The 16,995-nt window shown below is 41.9% G+C and overlaps 1 protein-coding gene across 1 annotated transcript in view; it reads left to right on the plus strand.

The window, feature by feature from the left end:
* Positions 1 to 67: 67 nt before the first annotated feature.
* spop (speckle type BTB/POZ protein) overlaps positions 68 to 16,995 on the plus strand; it is a 191,585-nt gene continuing 174,657 nt past the window's right edge. Inside the window, exon 1 of the mRNA XM_069904761.1 lies at positions 68 to 556. The gene's annotated coding sequence lies outside the window, so the exon portion shown is untranslated. The remainder of the gene's footprint in view (positions 557 to 16,995) is intronic.

Here is a 16,995-nt window from a genome sequence, read left to right on the forward strand (position 1 = left end):
GGGGGGGGGAGTGTTTAACAGAAAGTGGAGAAGTTAATGTTAGTGCCATCCAGTTAGAGGCTACTGTAGAACTGACCTCTCTGTCTCTCTCTCTCTGTCTCTCTCTCTCTGTCTCTCTCTCTCTGTCTGTCTCTCTCTCTGTCTCTCTCTCTCTCTGTCTCTCTCTCTGTCTCTCTCTCTCTGTCTCTCTCTCTGTCTCTCTCTCTCTGTCTCTCTCTCTGTCTCTCTCTCTGTCTCTCTCTCTGTCTCTCTCTCTGTCTCTCTCTCTGTCTCTCTCTCTGTCTCTCTCTCTGCTGACTTGCCAAACATTTCCAGTTTAAATTTTAGTTTTCTTGTCTCAAAATTTTTGTGAAAATGTTGGGCTTGAAAGTAAGATTAAACTAGGAAAAATCTTGCAAGGGAATCCTAATGATGTCGACACTAACACAAGGAATGATATAAACTGATCAATGACCAAAAATATGGAGCTTGAATGATCAGAAATTGCACTGCTGGGTGCTTGCTTAAAAATTACTTCATCTTTAGAGCCCTTGTATCTTTAAAGCTGGATCTTTAGGTAAGTTTGTGGTTTTCTTTTATCTATCTTCTGGGGTTGGTTTGAGCTTGTCTGGGTGAATACAAGTACCGTATATATCAGCATATAAGATGACCTTCCCCCCCCCCCACCTTAAAATGTAGGTTTCGAGCTAAACTCACTGTATAAAACTGCCCTAAGTCTAGCACTTACAGCTGAGAGCTTGCTGCCCCAGTCATTTCGGCACTATTTTTGCTTTTCTGCGGCAGTACCAGATTATTTCATAAAACGACTGCCCTGTTTGTGTTGGAGTGAAAACTTCCCAAGAAACAAAGTTTAAAAAGTACCGATGACTGGTCACTGTCAGGTTTATAATGATTGGCCTGATGAGGCTGTCTAAACAGCATGCACCCTGGGCTGATTGCTTACTGATCGCCAACCACTGCAAACAGTGACTGTTGTAAGCTGTTATTTTAAAGTAGGCTGGTCAGGTTTATAATATTTATTGTTTTAATATAAAATTACTGTTAATCCAGCTTCCCAAATGTAAGTTTCAGAAGAAAGAATTTTTAAAATAGAAACATAGGAGTATATACGAGTGTTTTTTTTTTTTATTTTTCACACCATAAATCACAATAGCCATGATATACACTTTTTCTTTTCCACACATTTACAGTGACTTTTTCTCCCTCCCCCCTCCCTCCTCCCAAGCCACCCCCCCACGGAGTATATACGAGTGTTTTATGTTTCATTACCACAGGATATTAAAGGTTCAGATTTTATACTTGGCATATAAGACAACCCCTGGTTTTGGGATGAGATTTTTAAGGTTCCAATTCCACATGTGGTAGTCAGGGTCCACAGAGCAGCACAAGCTAGAGCTTTTACAAAGACAGAATAGTCGGCAGAAACTAAACCATATAAACATGGGGACTCCATATAAAATGACATAAGGTATTAGATGCAGAAAGGTTATATTAAGTACAATAAACCAGCCATTCTCAACCATTTTCACCGCCCCTCCCCAAGACTCTGCTCAATGTTTATGGGCCCCCTTCCCTGTGAACCAGTCAAGTTTTGGATTCTTCATAAAAGTTACACGAGGTGAAAAGAGAAGGGCTTTACTTCAACGTGCTGTGGGCCCCCAGGGAAGCTTCGTCAGGTCCCAATGAGAACGGCTGGAATAAACTATAGTGCACTGATGTGACCTCTGTTCCTTGGACCTGACTTAGATTTAATGCTTAACCGTTGCCACAACATGCACTCGTGTGTTTTTTCTCTGACCTTGAACACAACTCACTCCTATAATTATTTAAAGGAACCAATTCCTAATTGTGTACAGGTGATCAACTGTGTCCACAATTCCCTTGTAGGAATACCTGTTGCTCAAATATTACTCACTTTTTAGTTTCAGATTATTTTGATTATTATTCATTCTGGCAGTAAATACTGCATCAATCTTCCCCACAGCTCACTGTCCTATATAATCCATTGCCTTCATCCTGTTTCCACCTATTATACCACGGTGTGTTCAATGTAGAAATATTTGACCTTTAACCATTAGCACGACAGGAACACTTTGAGGAAAAGAACAAGCTTATCAGCTTTCTGTGATCACATGGGAGACTGTGGTCGCTGGAATCTGAAGCTGAACGCAATCTGCTGGAAGAACTCGCTGGGTTTTTCTCCCACCGATGCTCCCCAAACCACTGTGCGCCTCGAGCAGTAGCTTCAGCTTCCTGAAAATTTGTTGGTTAGGTTTTACTCCAGTAACTCTTCAAATGTTGAACACTTTCAATTAACATTGGAGGCAGAGTCAGCCAACTATGGCACTTTGTATGCATTGACATGCAAATCTTTTTTGATATTCACACCACATGGGTTTGGCAAACTTGTTTGTGTTTGAAACTGGCCAGCACTTTTGACCATTGTCATGTCTGCATTGAATCATGAGTTTCAAACAGACTTACTGAAGTTTTTTTTTGTTGACAACATGCTTTTTGTTTTATTCTGCCCATTCATTTCCAAATAGATTTAAGTATTGTTCAGTTTCCAACATTGATATTGCTTGAGATAAGCTTGTTCAAACAAATGTCTAATTGTTGGGTGTAAAGCTTATTGAGTGTGGCTAGCTCATTTTACAGAACTTGTTCAAGTTAAATGTCTACAATAATAACAGGAGATTAATTTAATGCTGGTCCCAAGTTGTCGTGAGATTCAGATCTTGCTAAATACGATATAAATCATGAACAGGCGGCTGATAAAGCAGATGCGTCATATGCTGACTACCCCAAGGAGCCATCTCAGGTGGTTTTAATCGAGTTCTTGCATCAACCCCACAGCTGCTGACAAAGCAAGTAATTATATATCGTCAGATGAACTAGCTTAGGAAAAGATATGTATGCAATTAGACAAGATTATTGCATTCACAGCACAGATGCAGGCATTTGGCCTGTTTGGTGTTCGGCAGTGACTGTGCTCCACATTGGGCCTCCACTACCCTTCCAACCATCATCTATAACCTTCCATTTCCTTCTCATTCATGGCTTGATCTACATTTCTTCAATTTTTTTTCTTCTTCTTTGGCTTGGCTTCGCGGACGAAGATTTATGGAGGGGGTAAAAAGTCCACGTCAGCTGCAGGCTCGTTTGTGGCTGACAAGTCCGATGCGGGACAGGCAGACACGATTGCAGCGGTTGCAAGGGAAAATTGGTTGGTTGGGGTTGGGTGTTGGGTTTTTCCTCCTTTGCCTTTTGTCAGTGAGGTGGGCTCTGCGGTCTTCTTCAAAGGAGGCTGCTGCCCGCCAAACTGTGAGGCGCCAAGATGCACGGTTTGAGGCGTTTTCAGCCCACTGGCGGTGGTCAATGTGGCAGGCACCAAGAGATTTCTTTAGGCAGTCCTTGTACCTTTTCTTTGGTGCACCTCTGTCACGGTGGCCAGTGGAGAGCTCGCCATATAATACGATCTTGGGAAGGCGATGGTCCTCCATTCTGGAGACGTGACCCATCCAGCGCAGCTGGATCTTCAGCAGCGTGGACTCGATGCTGTCGACCTCTGCCATCTCGAGTACCTCGACGTTAGGGGTGTGAGCGCTCCAATGGATGTTGAGGATGGAGCGGAGACAACGCTGGTGGAAGCGTTCTAGGATACATCCCTGTTAATTGCTTGGAATAGTCCTTGATGGATAAAGCTTTGCACATTTCCTGTTCATTGTTTGAGTTCCACAGGTTCAAGCCGCCAACTTGTGTAAGGGTTTTAAACACTGGGTAGAGAGCTCAGAACCTGAGAGGCAATGTCATAAAAGGCGTGTTAGACAAGTGTAATGCAGAACAATGAAGAGCGGTGTTTATATTTGCTTATTTCTTTTTGACATTGGAGGCCAACACTGTATCCCAGAGCAATCCCTTCAACTCCATTCTCCAATTACACTGGACAATGAAGATTTTTATTTCCTGAACACTTTTGGGTGTATTTTATGGGTTTTGGTCACCTTAAAACTTTCCTATCGCAAATATTTTTCAGATATAACCTATTTTTGTTTATTATCTAAATAATTATTTTCTGTAACCTCTCAAATACCCATTAACACCATCTCTTCCCTTTCCACCACCCCCTCCCATAACATTTCTACTACACTAAAGATCATTTGCAGTAGCTAATTAACCAGACCAAGAAATTAGAGACTGTGTCACCGATTTTCTACTTGTCCTATTTAAAGCTGTCTATCCCATCAACCAAAAAGGATTATGGAGAATCCTTCCCAGATTTGGCTGCTCTTAGATGTTCATGACCATTCATTAATGTTACATCCTTGTCTGTCAAGTTTGTATCTCAATGTCACTTCCTCGAATGGACTAATTAGAGTTTATGATTTGTGGGCCTGGATGGAAGTGAAGGGGAGATGTATGGGCAATTTTTGCATTTTCTGTGATCACACTGAAGGACGTGAAAGGGAAGAGCAGACGTTGCAGCCTCAGGTGACTGATCCCTGCAAAGTGTAAAGAGGTATGGGGTGGGGGAAAGGTGCTTTGCATCTGGGGGATTCCAATGACAGTGCATGATGTGTAGAGCAGTTGCCAGCTGTGGTGGAACTAGTTGCAGCTTGCCTCGCACGTCTTTCTCTTTACCCCCATGGCACCTCATCAGTGACAGGTCCAGGCAGGTTGTCTGTCATTGAAAGGAGATGTAAATATGCCCACAGCTTCCCCAAACTGAATCGTGTCACCCTTCCTAAATTTCTTCAGGAGAGGGAAAAGGAAATTACAACAGGGTGCAACTGTCAAAATGGCAACTGTCAAAATAAATCTCTGCCTATTTTGAGCTCATAACTATAATACCAACTGATGATGTTAAATGGATATGAAGCAAACACAATCCTGTTGGCAAAAGGCAGAAACAATGGAACTTGAAAGGCAGAGATGCTTGAATCAGGAGTAACCAACATGGGAACAAATTGGGACAATGAGAATATCAAGATTTGCACAAGAAATGTCTACTTTTTGGTAGTTTTCCTCTCTTTTCCCCTAAACTGCTCCCTTTAGTGAGTTATCTTGTCAAAGGAAAGAGTCACAAAACATTTATCATTAATGATTCATCCAGGACAGTTCCAACAGATAACGTCCGTGCTGTTTCATTGCTTATCTGGCACCAGTGACCACCCCTCATTAGTTATTCAAGGGATTTCAGGGTGTCCGGTGATCACGAATGGTACTACATAAAAGAAAGGCATTCTCTCTTTCTGACATCGAGGAAGTTGACTGGTACTCACTGTTCCAATTTCCTTGTAATCATTTCATTTAAAATTTAAGTGGTACAAAATTTAAACCTGAATGATAACTGTTTAGTGAGCACGGTCAGAGTTTGGCTCTCATGCTGCCATTAGAATCACACCGTGTAGGAGAGTGTGCCGTATGAGCGACTTTGTCAGTGCTAATTTTGGGGTTCAATACTCTAGTGAATGCCTTGCCTTCTTAGTGGACCCCTCCCACCCCATCCAATCAGTCCAAGTTTAAAAAGGTCATCAAGTATTGATTTGCCAGCTCAGTTGATTCTTTTTGTTCACAATCCGATTTTCAGACTGCTGCAGGGTTTTGTGTGGCATTGATGCAGGGAGTTTGCTGAAGAGGTTTCTGATATCTGTGCAGTAATTACCATTCCCATTGGAATCAAATGTGACTGAGCATCAGCTGATGGCGAGAAGAGTGGACCATGTCATGGTGGGAGCAGAAGGCAGAGGAGAATGGGATCTCTACGGCGGGGGGGGGGGGGGGGGGGAAGGAGACTGTTACTGCACAGAATGTTTGGGGAGCCACGTGGGCATGGATCCGCTCAGAGATGAAGGACAAAGGATGACCATTCTCCACTGCACATCAATGGTTCCGCCATGGAAAGAGTGGAGAGCAGAAAGTTCCGTGGAGTGAAACAGGAAATTCTGCAGATGCTGTGATTGTAGTTTAAGCACACAAATGTTGGAGGAGCTCAGCTGGTCTCAGTGTCCATAGGAGGTAAAGGTGTATTCCTAAAGTTTCGGGCCTGAGCCCTTCAGGAATAAGCCAAGAACAGGAAGGCATCAGAGTACTTTAGTGGGTGTATAGTGGATGACCTATTCTGGACCCACAACACCACCTTACTATACTTCCTCAGGAGGAGGGTGAGACGACTAGCCTCCATCTTGACAACTTTTGAAAGGAGCACAATTGCAAGCGTCCGGTCTGGCTGCAATGTTGTGTGGGATGGAAGCTGCAAAGCATCGAACTGGAAGTCAATGCAGAAGATCATCCAATCAGCCGAGAGGATCATTGGGGTCTTCCTCTCCTCTATTAACGACATTTACTGAGAGCATTGCTCAAGAATTATAGAAGACCCTTGCAGTGTGCTGGATGGAAAGGGTCATCATCAAGAAGGAGGTACAGAAAAATCAAATTCAGGACCTCGGGTCTTTGTGGCTGGGAAATAGCTTCTTCCTACAGGCTTTGATATTGATGAACAGTATCTTGTAACCAAGTAAATCATCTCAAAATATTTATCTATATTTATTTAAAATGTATCTCTATGTATACATGCAATTATTAGGTGCTTTGTATGTGTGTGCAGTAGATCAGAGAAATGTACAGCAAGGTTCTTAAGTTAGGGGGCAGTGAGCACATAAAAAAGGCTTCACGACACATACCAGATGGTAAGTCATTGGTTGAATGGTGGGCATCACTGATTTTTAGATGGGGAGGTGTCGGTGGCGTCAAAGTGAGGTGGGGGGAGTGGAGGCAGCATTGGAGTGGGGTTGGGGGGCACGTGTGGCGGTGAACTGGAGGTGGAGGAAAGGTGTCACTTTTGAAAAATGTGCTCAGGGGAGTGCCCTGCACCCCCTAGCTACGCCACTGATGGACAGTCAGATGATAATATACTTGAACTTGAAACCTGCATCCCCATGTTACAAGTGAATGTCAAAACATTCCCAAATTTCATTTGGGATTGGAGATGGTGAAACATTCTGAAGGTATAAATGTCTCCTTGTCTCAGTCCTTTGACGCTGCCCCTTATCATGAGATTGTCCTTTGCATTGGACTTTATGGTCCGAGAAAAAGTCCAGACAATCTCTCTTGTATCACTGTAATTCATCAGCTCTCATCCTGCTAAACTCCAGAGTGAGTGTAGAATTATCCTCCGTTTGGGGTTTCAAACGACCTTTTGCGTCATTTCAATTTTGGAGATACTGCAAGGTAACAGGCCCTTCCCGCCCACAAAACACTAATTAAGCTATAAACACTGTCCATTTTGAACATTGGGAGGGAACTGGTGCACCCAGAGGAAACCCACTCAGACACAGGGGGTGGGGGGGGGGAATCGTACAAACCCCTTATAGACAGTGGCGGATTCGAACCCGGGTCGCTGGGGCCGCCAATCTTCGGCTAACTGCTATTCTAACCGGGCTTCTCGTCGTTGACTAGAAGATCCAATGGGCTGTCAATCATACACATAAGTCACATTAATTTATACTTTTAACTGAGACAACAAATGTCATGAATGCCATATTTGAGCCTGAATATGCTCAGCTGCAATGTGTGAATATGTGATGAGGTTCTGTTGAATAACTACCTCAAACTATTCTATATCTTTCTCGACTTGGAGGAAAAAAAGTAGGACCAACTCCAAAACAAGCGCTAAAGATATTCAAATTTATGCAGGTACAACTAATAGCAAGCATAACAATTTTGAATTTTGTTGCTGTTTACCACCAGACCCTTGAAGCCTTGTAATCAGTGGGTTGCAGACTTGATTGATCAGGGATGCCTCATACCTTGGCAGTAGAACTAACATTCATTGCAGAGTATGAAATGAGTTCTGGCCACTGAAGTGCTGCAGGTTATTGGCATCTCATGGTTCCTTCACTGTTTTCAGGGGCCATCAAATTTAAACCCCAAAATTCACTTTTAAATGCCCATTATCTCCCTCGTTAATCAATAAAAGGCCACATTTCAGTGGAAGCACCTCCCTTCCTTTAAGTTGCAAATATTTTAACTCCTTTAACTGTTTACTTTCCTCATTTTTCATTTTCCCTATGACATAGAAAAAGGCCATTCAGCCTGTCAAGTCGATACTGGTTCTCCTAGTAATCCCCTGAATTACATTTCCATTCCCTTCCTTCTATCAATGAGTTACTTTCTTAGCCCTCTGTGCTCTTTTCCCTATCACTTCTTAGCTTCTACCCTCCAACCTTTAACCTCTCATCTGTAAATCTCCCTCCTCCTCTCATTCCACTGTAAAAGGGCTCAGGCCCAAAACATCGACTGCCTTTTATTTCCATGGATGCTGTGTAATCTGCTGAGTTTCTCTGGCACGTTTGTGTACTTTGTTACGAGCCCAGAGGACCCCAAAATCCAGCAGCAATAGATATTTACCAAGACAAATGGTTTATTTATAAGTTGCATTTAATTATCTTTAAACATGAAAATAGAATCAAACTTTAACTTATCACTATTGACTTACTTAACCTAACTTAACCCCCTTCTAATTCTAAGTGCATGTGTGTGCAAGTTCACAAAAGTTCTTTGGTTCACAATCCAATCTCACTTCTCATTCCTCCAAGTTCACTGGTTGCAGGCAATTCTTATACTGTGCACAGAATTTAACATTTATAAAGTTCACCAGGCTTTGGTGCTTGAAAGGTAAATGGTTACCACTCAAAAAGGTTATTGTCGGTTTTCAGAGAAAGTTTTGTTGCATATTTATTTCCATTAGCCACTTAAGTGTCTTGTGGAAGACAGGGATCTCCCAGATGATAACTTTTTTCTTTCAGGTCACCACAGAGTACCTTGTTTCTCTTATTCCAAGTGAAACATTAGAGAGCCAGTCCTCTCTTCTTGCATAAACCAGGCTGTCTTCCAAATAGGCTTGTCAGCTTGTCCTGTTCCAGTCCCAGCTGCTTCTGCTGGCTGTAACACCATACAAGTGATCTGTTTCTCTCTTTCTCTCACTCAGAGAGAAAAGTCTGTTTGACCCTCTTGCACCAGACTGAAGCAGCTCTGACAAACTCTTTCATCTGTTGCCTTTTGTAAACAATAATCCATTAGTGAAGTCTTGAGCACTCTTCAAAGCTCTTGCAAAAGCTCAGGCCCTGATATGTCCAGCATTAGCAGAGCTCCAGTCTTTCAAATAAGATCTGTTTTAGTGATTGTATGTAACCTACTCTAACAAACCTTTCCTAATTTATCTCCCAAAAACATTTCTATATACTCTGTCACAACTTTAATCACATTCCCATGCTATTTTCTTTGTAATCAATTCTCTCTCACATGCCCAGCCATATCCCCCATTTCTGCTATCACGCATTACTTTAGGGAGAATTGGCAGTGATGAATTGACTTGCTCACAAGCACATCCTGGCGATGAGAGGAAATAAAAGCATTCAAGGGAGATCCACATGGTCATGGGAAGACCATGCAAACTCCATGCAGATCACACAGGAGTTCAGATTGAAGCAAGGGGTCAGTTGACTTGGGAAGAAGTAGTTCTAACCACAGCACCATTGCCAGTCCAACCTATAAAAGCCAGCACAAGGTTAGACACCAAGCCAGAATGGAAGACGTGCTTGATTAAAGAGGGGGATCTGAACCATGAGGGGCTGTTAACATAGCTAGGGTTGTTAATGACCAAGTATTTCTTGTGGATATAATGCAGTTAGTTGGAATTGTTAAACATTTAACAGTGCAATGGTAGGGTTTACTGAGGTGACTGAACAGGAGGAAAAAGAGCACAGTAGATGGATGGGGAAATATCAACAAGTTGTACAATAAAGGAGAGATACTGGAAATGAACATATTGAAGGTTGTGAAACACAAAAGTCTGTAGATACTGTGATTATAGTAAAAACTGAAATGCTGGTAGGTCTCAGTGCCAACAGGAGACCAAATGTTTCAGGCCTGAGCCCTTCCCTTGAAGTAATGTATCTTTACCTCTGACACTGCAAGACCTGCTGAGTTCCTCCAGCATTTCTGTGCATTGAAGTTTGCATCAGGATCAGGAAGGATGAGCAGGATATTACGTTGTGGTAATGTGCAGAGAATCAAATTTCTAGAACTGTTGGCTAGGCAAAAGCATTCTTGAAAAGACTGAATAGTTGTAGGAGAGCACAGTGAATTTGGAAAGAGCCTTGAGGGAGATTGGGAATGGAATGGCATTTGGAAAAATAGAGGATTTATAGTTTATGGTGCTATTTATAGTTTTTAAATGGAGAGTGGCAGAACTAGAACTAAGGGCCTTTCACAATATCAGCTATCATGGAAGGCCAACAAACAATTGTCAAAAACAATTGTCTTCTTTGGCTTGGCTTCGCGGACAAAGATTTATGGAGGGGTAATGTCCACGTCAGCTGCAGGCTCGTTTGTGGCTGACAAGTCCAATGAGGGACAGGCAGACACGGTTGCAGCGGCTGCAGGGGAAAATTGGTGGGTTGGGGTTGGGTGTTGGGTTTTTCCTCCTTTGCCTTTTGTCAGTGAGGTGGGCTCTGCGGTCTTCTTCAAAGGAGGTTGCTGCCCGCCGAACTGTGAGGCGCCAAGATGCACGGTTTGAGGCGATATCAGCCCACTGGCGGTGGTCAATGTGGCAGGCACCAAGAGATTTCTTTAAGCAGTCCTTGTACCTCTTCTTTGGTACACCTCTGTTTCAGTGGCCAGTGGAGAGCTCGCCATATAACATGATCTTGGGAAAGTGATGGTCCTCCATTCTGGAGACGTGACCTACCCAGCGCAGTTGGGTCTTCAGCAGCGTGGATTCGATGCTGTCGGCCTCTGCCATCTCGAGTACTTCGATGTTGATGAAGTCGCTCCGATGAATGTTGAGGATGGAGCGGAGACAATGCTGGTGGAAGCGTTCTAGGAGCCGTAAGTGATGCTGGTAGAGGACCCATGATTCGGAGCCGAACAGGAGTGTGGGTATGACAATGGCTCTGTATACGCTAATCTTTGTGAGGTTTTTCAGTTGGTTGTTTTTCCAGACTCTTTTGTGTAGTCTTCCAAAGGCGCTATTTGCCTTGGCGAGTCTATTGTCTATCTCGTTGTCGATCCTTGCATCTGATGAAATGGTGCAGCTGAGATAGGTAAACTGATTGACCGTTTTGAGTTCAGTGTGCCTGATGGAGATGTGGGGGGGCTGGTAATCCTGTATGTTTCTATGCTTCAATACAAAATTAAATATGTTCTTTTGACAGTTTGACAGATCATGTTGAGATAACTCAGGGATTCACAGACCTTATAATTCTCCATTTATCTACTCCACTGCAAGTTAGTAGGTCTGTTGAGTGATTTCCCAATAGTAGTGTGAGTGACGGCTGTGTTTCAAAGCATCACTGATGTTCGCGTTCTCTGCCCTTGGGTGCTGTCTGTGGAAGAAGTGAAAATACTTATTCAAGAAATGTCAGGTACTCTTTTAACATCTGTAGTATCAGGCAGTGAGACTTTGGTCCAATAGAAGGAGAAGCAGAAGAGAAAATGGATTTAGAACCCAGTTGCACAAATCACAAAAGGGCAAGTGGGAAGAAACAAAGTGATCAAAATGACAAGGACTTTGAGGATTTTGGAACACAGAGAGGAGGGGGCCTCACTGCACAAATCAGGCCCCATCTGAGTTACAACTTTGTATCCATGTATAACCGTAAGACGCTAAAATATCAGAGCACAAATCAGCTATTCCACCCATTGTGTCCGGCGCGCCATTTAATCATGAGCTGATCCATTCTCCACTTCGTGCCACTACCTGGCCTTCTCCCCATAACCTTTGATCCACCAGACTAATCAAGAATGTATCAATCTCTCCTCCACAACCGCCTGTGTTGCTTGTTCATTTTTGGAGTGTCCTGGGTTCAATCCTGGCCTTGGATGTGGTCAATGTGGAGTTTATGGATTCTCCTGTGTCCATGGGAGTTTCTGCTGGTTGTCAGTCCCATGATGTGCTGTGACGTTGCAAATTCCGTCTTGTTGTAAACCAGTGAAAGACAAATCAAGGGTGAGATGTTGGGAATGTGAGAGAGAATAAATCACAGGACAACAGTGAAGTAAAAGAAGGAGACTGGTAACATTGTGCTGGTGGGAGCCAGTAAGGTCTTGAGGATATCCCCCTCCTGTGTTAGAGTACGTGACTGTGCAGCATGTTCACAACTCGTCTTCAATTTGGAAATGGAGTAAAACACAAATTTTTGTAATTGTAGTCAAAACACAGGAATGCTGGAGGAACTTGGCTGGTCTCACAGCATCCATAGGAGGTAAAGATATATTATGGACATTTCAGATGTGAGCCCTTCCTCAGGTATGAGTGAAAAACTACAGGGGTGTTTGAATTAAAGATTGGTGGGGGGGGGGTCAGACCAACAGACCAAAGGTGTTATTTAGATACAATGAGGAAAGGAGAGAATAGATTTTGGGCAAGGGAAGAGAGAAGAGCAGTGTACAGCAGTTACCATGGGGCAAGTTAAACAATGATTGAGAATTCATGGGCATTGGAGCTGCAACTATACTGGCCAAGATTAATTTTAGACCTTCATCAAAGACCTTTAAGCACCAAGTGGGTCTCATTCTTCAGAGAGAAATTTGGAAGGCCAGGCTTGTGCATATACCAAATTCAGAAGGGGTGAATTCAGACTACTCAGTGGTCTGAACACACCCTGAGAAATTCATTTTTCTAAGTAGTGTGATTCCTGAAAGAAAATGAGGTCAGCAATGACAAATTCACTGAATGAAGCAAATTTACAAGCATTCAATAATTCTGGAAAAATAGAAATATTTCTTTATGCCGAGAATTAGCATTCAGAATGGCTGGGCAAGAAAGGCTAGTGGCAGGATTGAACCCATTTCAGTGTTTAAATGTCTATGATGGCAAGGTTAGCTGGATAAGATCAATTGTTTGAAAGGTCTTTTTTCCATTGAACCTATTTCAGGCTTTCATGGTCCTTGTTATTAATAACTGAATCTGACAACCATAAAAATAATTCACTGCTTTTGCAATGTGCTATAATTCCCATTATGGTCTTGTAGCTTTCCTCTGACAATTTTTACTGAGAATGTTACATATCCGACAGCAAAGTAACTTAACAGGAGCAGATTGATAGAATAGGTTTGACAGTTTGAGGGTCATTCCTACAATCAGCGTTCACTCAGCAGTGTAGGTGGAAGTGAAGGTTCAGAGGTCATTTCAGAATCATCCCTTGATCTCAGAAATAGCTGGAAATTAATTGTTCAATCTAAGATGCCTCTTTTGCATTGGAAGCCATTACAGTGACATCAGTTAAATGATGTTCTTCTGAGGACACGAATGGATGCTTCACTGCTGTGCAGATCAATATTTCATTCCAATGAAAATTTCAGGTTATAATTTATAGATGTGGTAATGCAGAGGAACAAAGTCTATATTTTCATTACTGTTCCAAACAATTATATTTTATACCGTTTAATCCCTATTTTGCATTATATTACACAGTAAACAATAATCAATGAATTTGTGCATGAATCCTTAAAAGGAACCCTTCATCATGTTATTGTAGATAAAATTCTGAATGAAGAGTAGTATTGGTATATTTTGGGGAGAATTCTAATATTTATATTAACTTTTGCACCACTGCAATCCAAACTTGGCAAGTCATAAGCTAAATATTTGACTGTTTGGATTCAGATGGTGCAAGTTTCGTCATATTGAGGGAGAGCTTTATGGTCTCCACTTCAAATATTCCAATGGCACGTTCAGCATCCATTTGGTTCCTCAGCCTAATATCCCATTCAAAGGATCTACCCCCTTTACTGAACCAACCGCGGATGCTGACACAGAAGAGATCCCCATTTCTTGGATGCCGCCATCTGAGATGAGAGTGTGACCAGCAGGTGCCAGCTGACAGTCTTTTATCCATCAATTGAGATTCAGAGCACTGAGGACAGGCATCCGCTGAGTACTCACAATAGATCTCAATCTAGGTTGGGGAAGGGGATATAAAAGTAAAGATGCATTTAATACCAGCTAAAGGCCTTTCTTGTGTCTTTATTACATCTGATTTGTCTCATCAGGGATCTTGAGTTCTCAGCATTCACGTAAAAGGCCACCATTACTCATTTTGTTCCTACAGCTCCCTTGAGTCGAGAGTCTTTTGTATTAATGGAAAAAATATCATTCGTCATCGTCAGAATGACATTCTCCATTTAATGCCCAATATTAAGAGCAATGGAGGATTTAAAGAAAAGGGCTGTCAGTAATGTGAGAGCAAAAAAGCTTCCTCAATCGCTTAAAACATCATCCTTGTTTGTAAAGCTTTATTTTCCAGAGAAAAGGTACAATAAAACACACAGGTGAAAGAAGAGCAAAATGGGCTTGTTCAGGGGTAAAGGTTCAAAATTCAGATTGTCAGTACGTACATGACATCACATAGAACCCTAAGATCCTTTTTCTCGTGAGTCAGGCAGAATTTCTACTTATGGGTAGTGCAAGAAACTGTACTCCACAAAAGATGCGTATACTAAAGACGGAACTGTAAACAGAGAAAGATATGTAAACCGACTCTGTAATTATTTTTTACTGAATTTTTTTTTCTTCTGTGTTACAAAGTAAGAACCCTTAAATGAGTCCCTGATTCAATTTGTCATTGAGGAGTCCGATGGTGGAGGGGTAGCAACTGTTCTTGAACCTGGTAGAGCAAGTCTTGTGGCACCTATACCCCTTTCTTGATGGGAGCAGAGAGCAGTGTAAACAGATGTGAAATACTTTCTATAAACCAGTTAAGAGTATGATAGAGCTCAACAATTTGCATTGCTTGAGTGAAGAAAAACATTAAAAATGCCATCAACGTGTTAAAATTATACACTGTTAGAGGCCATTCAGTTCATCCTGCCTAAATTAAGGGACCATTTGAATTACATCATTTATTGTTTGTTCCCTGCTCTCTACAATGTCCTGAAAACAAACCTCTTCACTTGGATATTGTGGCACAATGCTCCGCCAAGAGGGACCAAACTTTCAGAAGATTTTCAGGGGTGATTCTAAACTTGGTTGCTGGTGTAAAATGGATCAGTTCCTGATTATACACTTTCTCCTTCTTTTATTTCTGTGGTCAATTTCAAATAATCCATCTTCCTCAATTGTCTGGTTTCAAAATGACCGCCTGTTGGATAATTACACACTGCCATCTTAATTTATGCTGCCTGCTGTACTGAAACAATATCTTCCTTATTTTTGAAGGCGTCAACAAATGAGTTAGCTCTCCTCTTTCCTCCCCCACCCCACAATCTCCTTTCTACCAATGATTAGAACCTCTGAGGCTTCGTTGTTGCTGCCCCTTCAAGTTTATCGGTGATCTATTGCTTTCCTGTGTACTTGTAGTTAGAGGTTAAATGCCTTCTTGAGTTATAATGACAAATCTCAGAGCAGCAGGCAAGTTTAGCTCTCCAGATTGTCCTGCTGGTATCAGTAAGAATTCGATGATCTATAGTTAATTTGAACAAAGTGAATAATTTATCACAAACTTTATTCACTATGGAAACTTCTGAAATGCCGTATAATAAAATTGGCATTTTTAGTCAAGATAAGCCACCGAAACAGATGAATTATCAGTGACATAATTTAGACAGAACCATTTTGCAGTGAGGTTGAGAAGAGAGAGCAAGATGTTCGTAGATTATATAAAGTGATCACATCCGAAACTAGTATGTCATGGAAACTTCATCCCTGGATAGCTTAGAGAGGGAAAGGCTGGAGAATATTTATTTCTTGGCGTTATCACTGCACAATAGATTTTCAGGCTTGGGAAAATGCCACGATTGGCATCCAGTCCTCTGTGCGACATGGATTCCAATGGAGCCCCACACATCTTCTGAAGATTCATGCTGGGATTCAGAACTGGCAGACCGGAATACAATGTCCAGTCCTTTAACAACAACTTCTAAGGCAGATAATTGTTTGCTTTGGGAGACGAATCAGGACCTGAAATTATACATTTCTATGAGAACTAAAATCCAATAATGGATTTGCCATGGAGATGGTGCCAATGGGTTGGACTGAAGGCAGTGTGACTGTGGAGGCTGTAGGAGTGCTGGAAGGAAAGCACTGGAAACCCAGTGACCCTGGAAGACTCTTTTGCTTCTCTTACTCTGGCTGTAAGGGGCACTGGGCAATTTCTGCTGATAATGAATCTTAGTCTGCCTTATGGTAGAAAAAGGAAATTTTGTGTAATATCACATTTTCTGTTTTATTGCATGACAATACAATAATCTTGAATAATATATTTTAAATGGATAAATTCCATAACCTAAAATTAGTCTGTACTAAGACATAACAGGCATTGTTCAGTCAAAATTTTCATTAATACCAACTTTGCACGTTCCATGGAGTTTTGGTGAATTTTGTGTACCCTGTCACTCATGCCCTGCCTGATGTCATCTTGCCCAATTGATTTACCCATAGTTATAAATATAACTTTCAAGTCTGGGTGAGATATTATAATGCATCAGCCTTAATAAGGAATTCACTTCAAATGAATGCTGGGGAAAAACTCAGCAGGTCAGGTAACATCGGTGGAGAGTGAAACACAGTTTAATATTTAGCAACGATGGTCATTCATCAGGACTGTGTCCAGCACTTTCTGTATTTATTTCAGATTCCCATCATCTGCAGTAAGCTTGCATTGAGGTATCACTCCTGCTGAAGCTTATTTAAGAGATCAGCCTCATCCATTCTGCGGCCCCAGTCAGAACACTGCACAGCTCTGTATTTCAATTCATGCTCAGTCCCTCTACCCCTGCCCCCATGGTTTAATGGCCAAAATACCAAAGGAAATATTCCAGATATATAATTCCTTGTTAATTACGTTAATCTGATGAGAATGGGTGGGGGGGGGGGGGGGGAACAAAAACAAGATAAAGGCATTTGCAGTGATAACCATCTTTGGAAGCAAGATTTTTCCACTTGCAAAGAAATTATTCTGGCTATGTTTAAGCAATGCTGATACAGTGCCAATG

This window comes from Narcine bancroftii, chromosome 12 (assembly GCF_036971445.1).
Source record: "Narcine bancroftii isolate sNarBan1 chromosome 12, sNarBan1.hap1, whole genome shotgun sequence".
In the NCBI taxonomy this organism is placed as follows: domain Eukaryota; kingdom Metazoa; phylum Chordata; class Chondrichthyes; order Torpediniformes; family Narcinidae; genus Narcine; species Narcine bancroftii.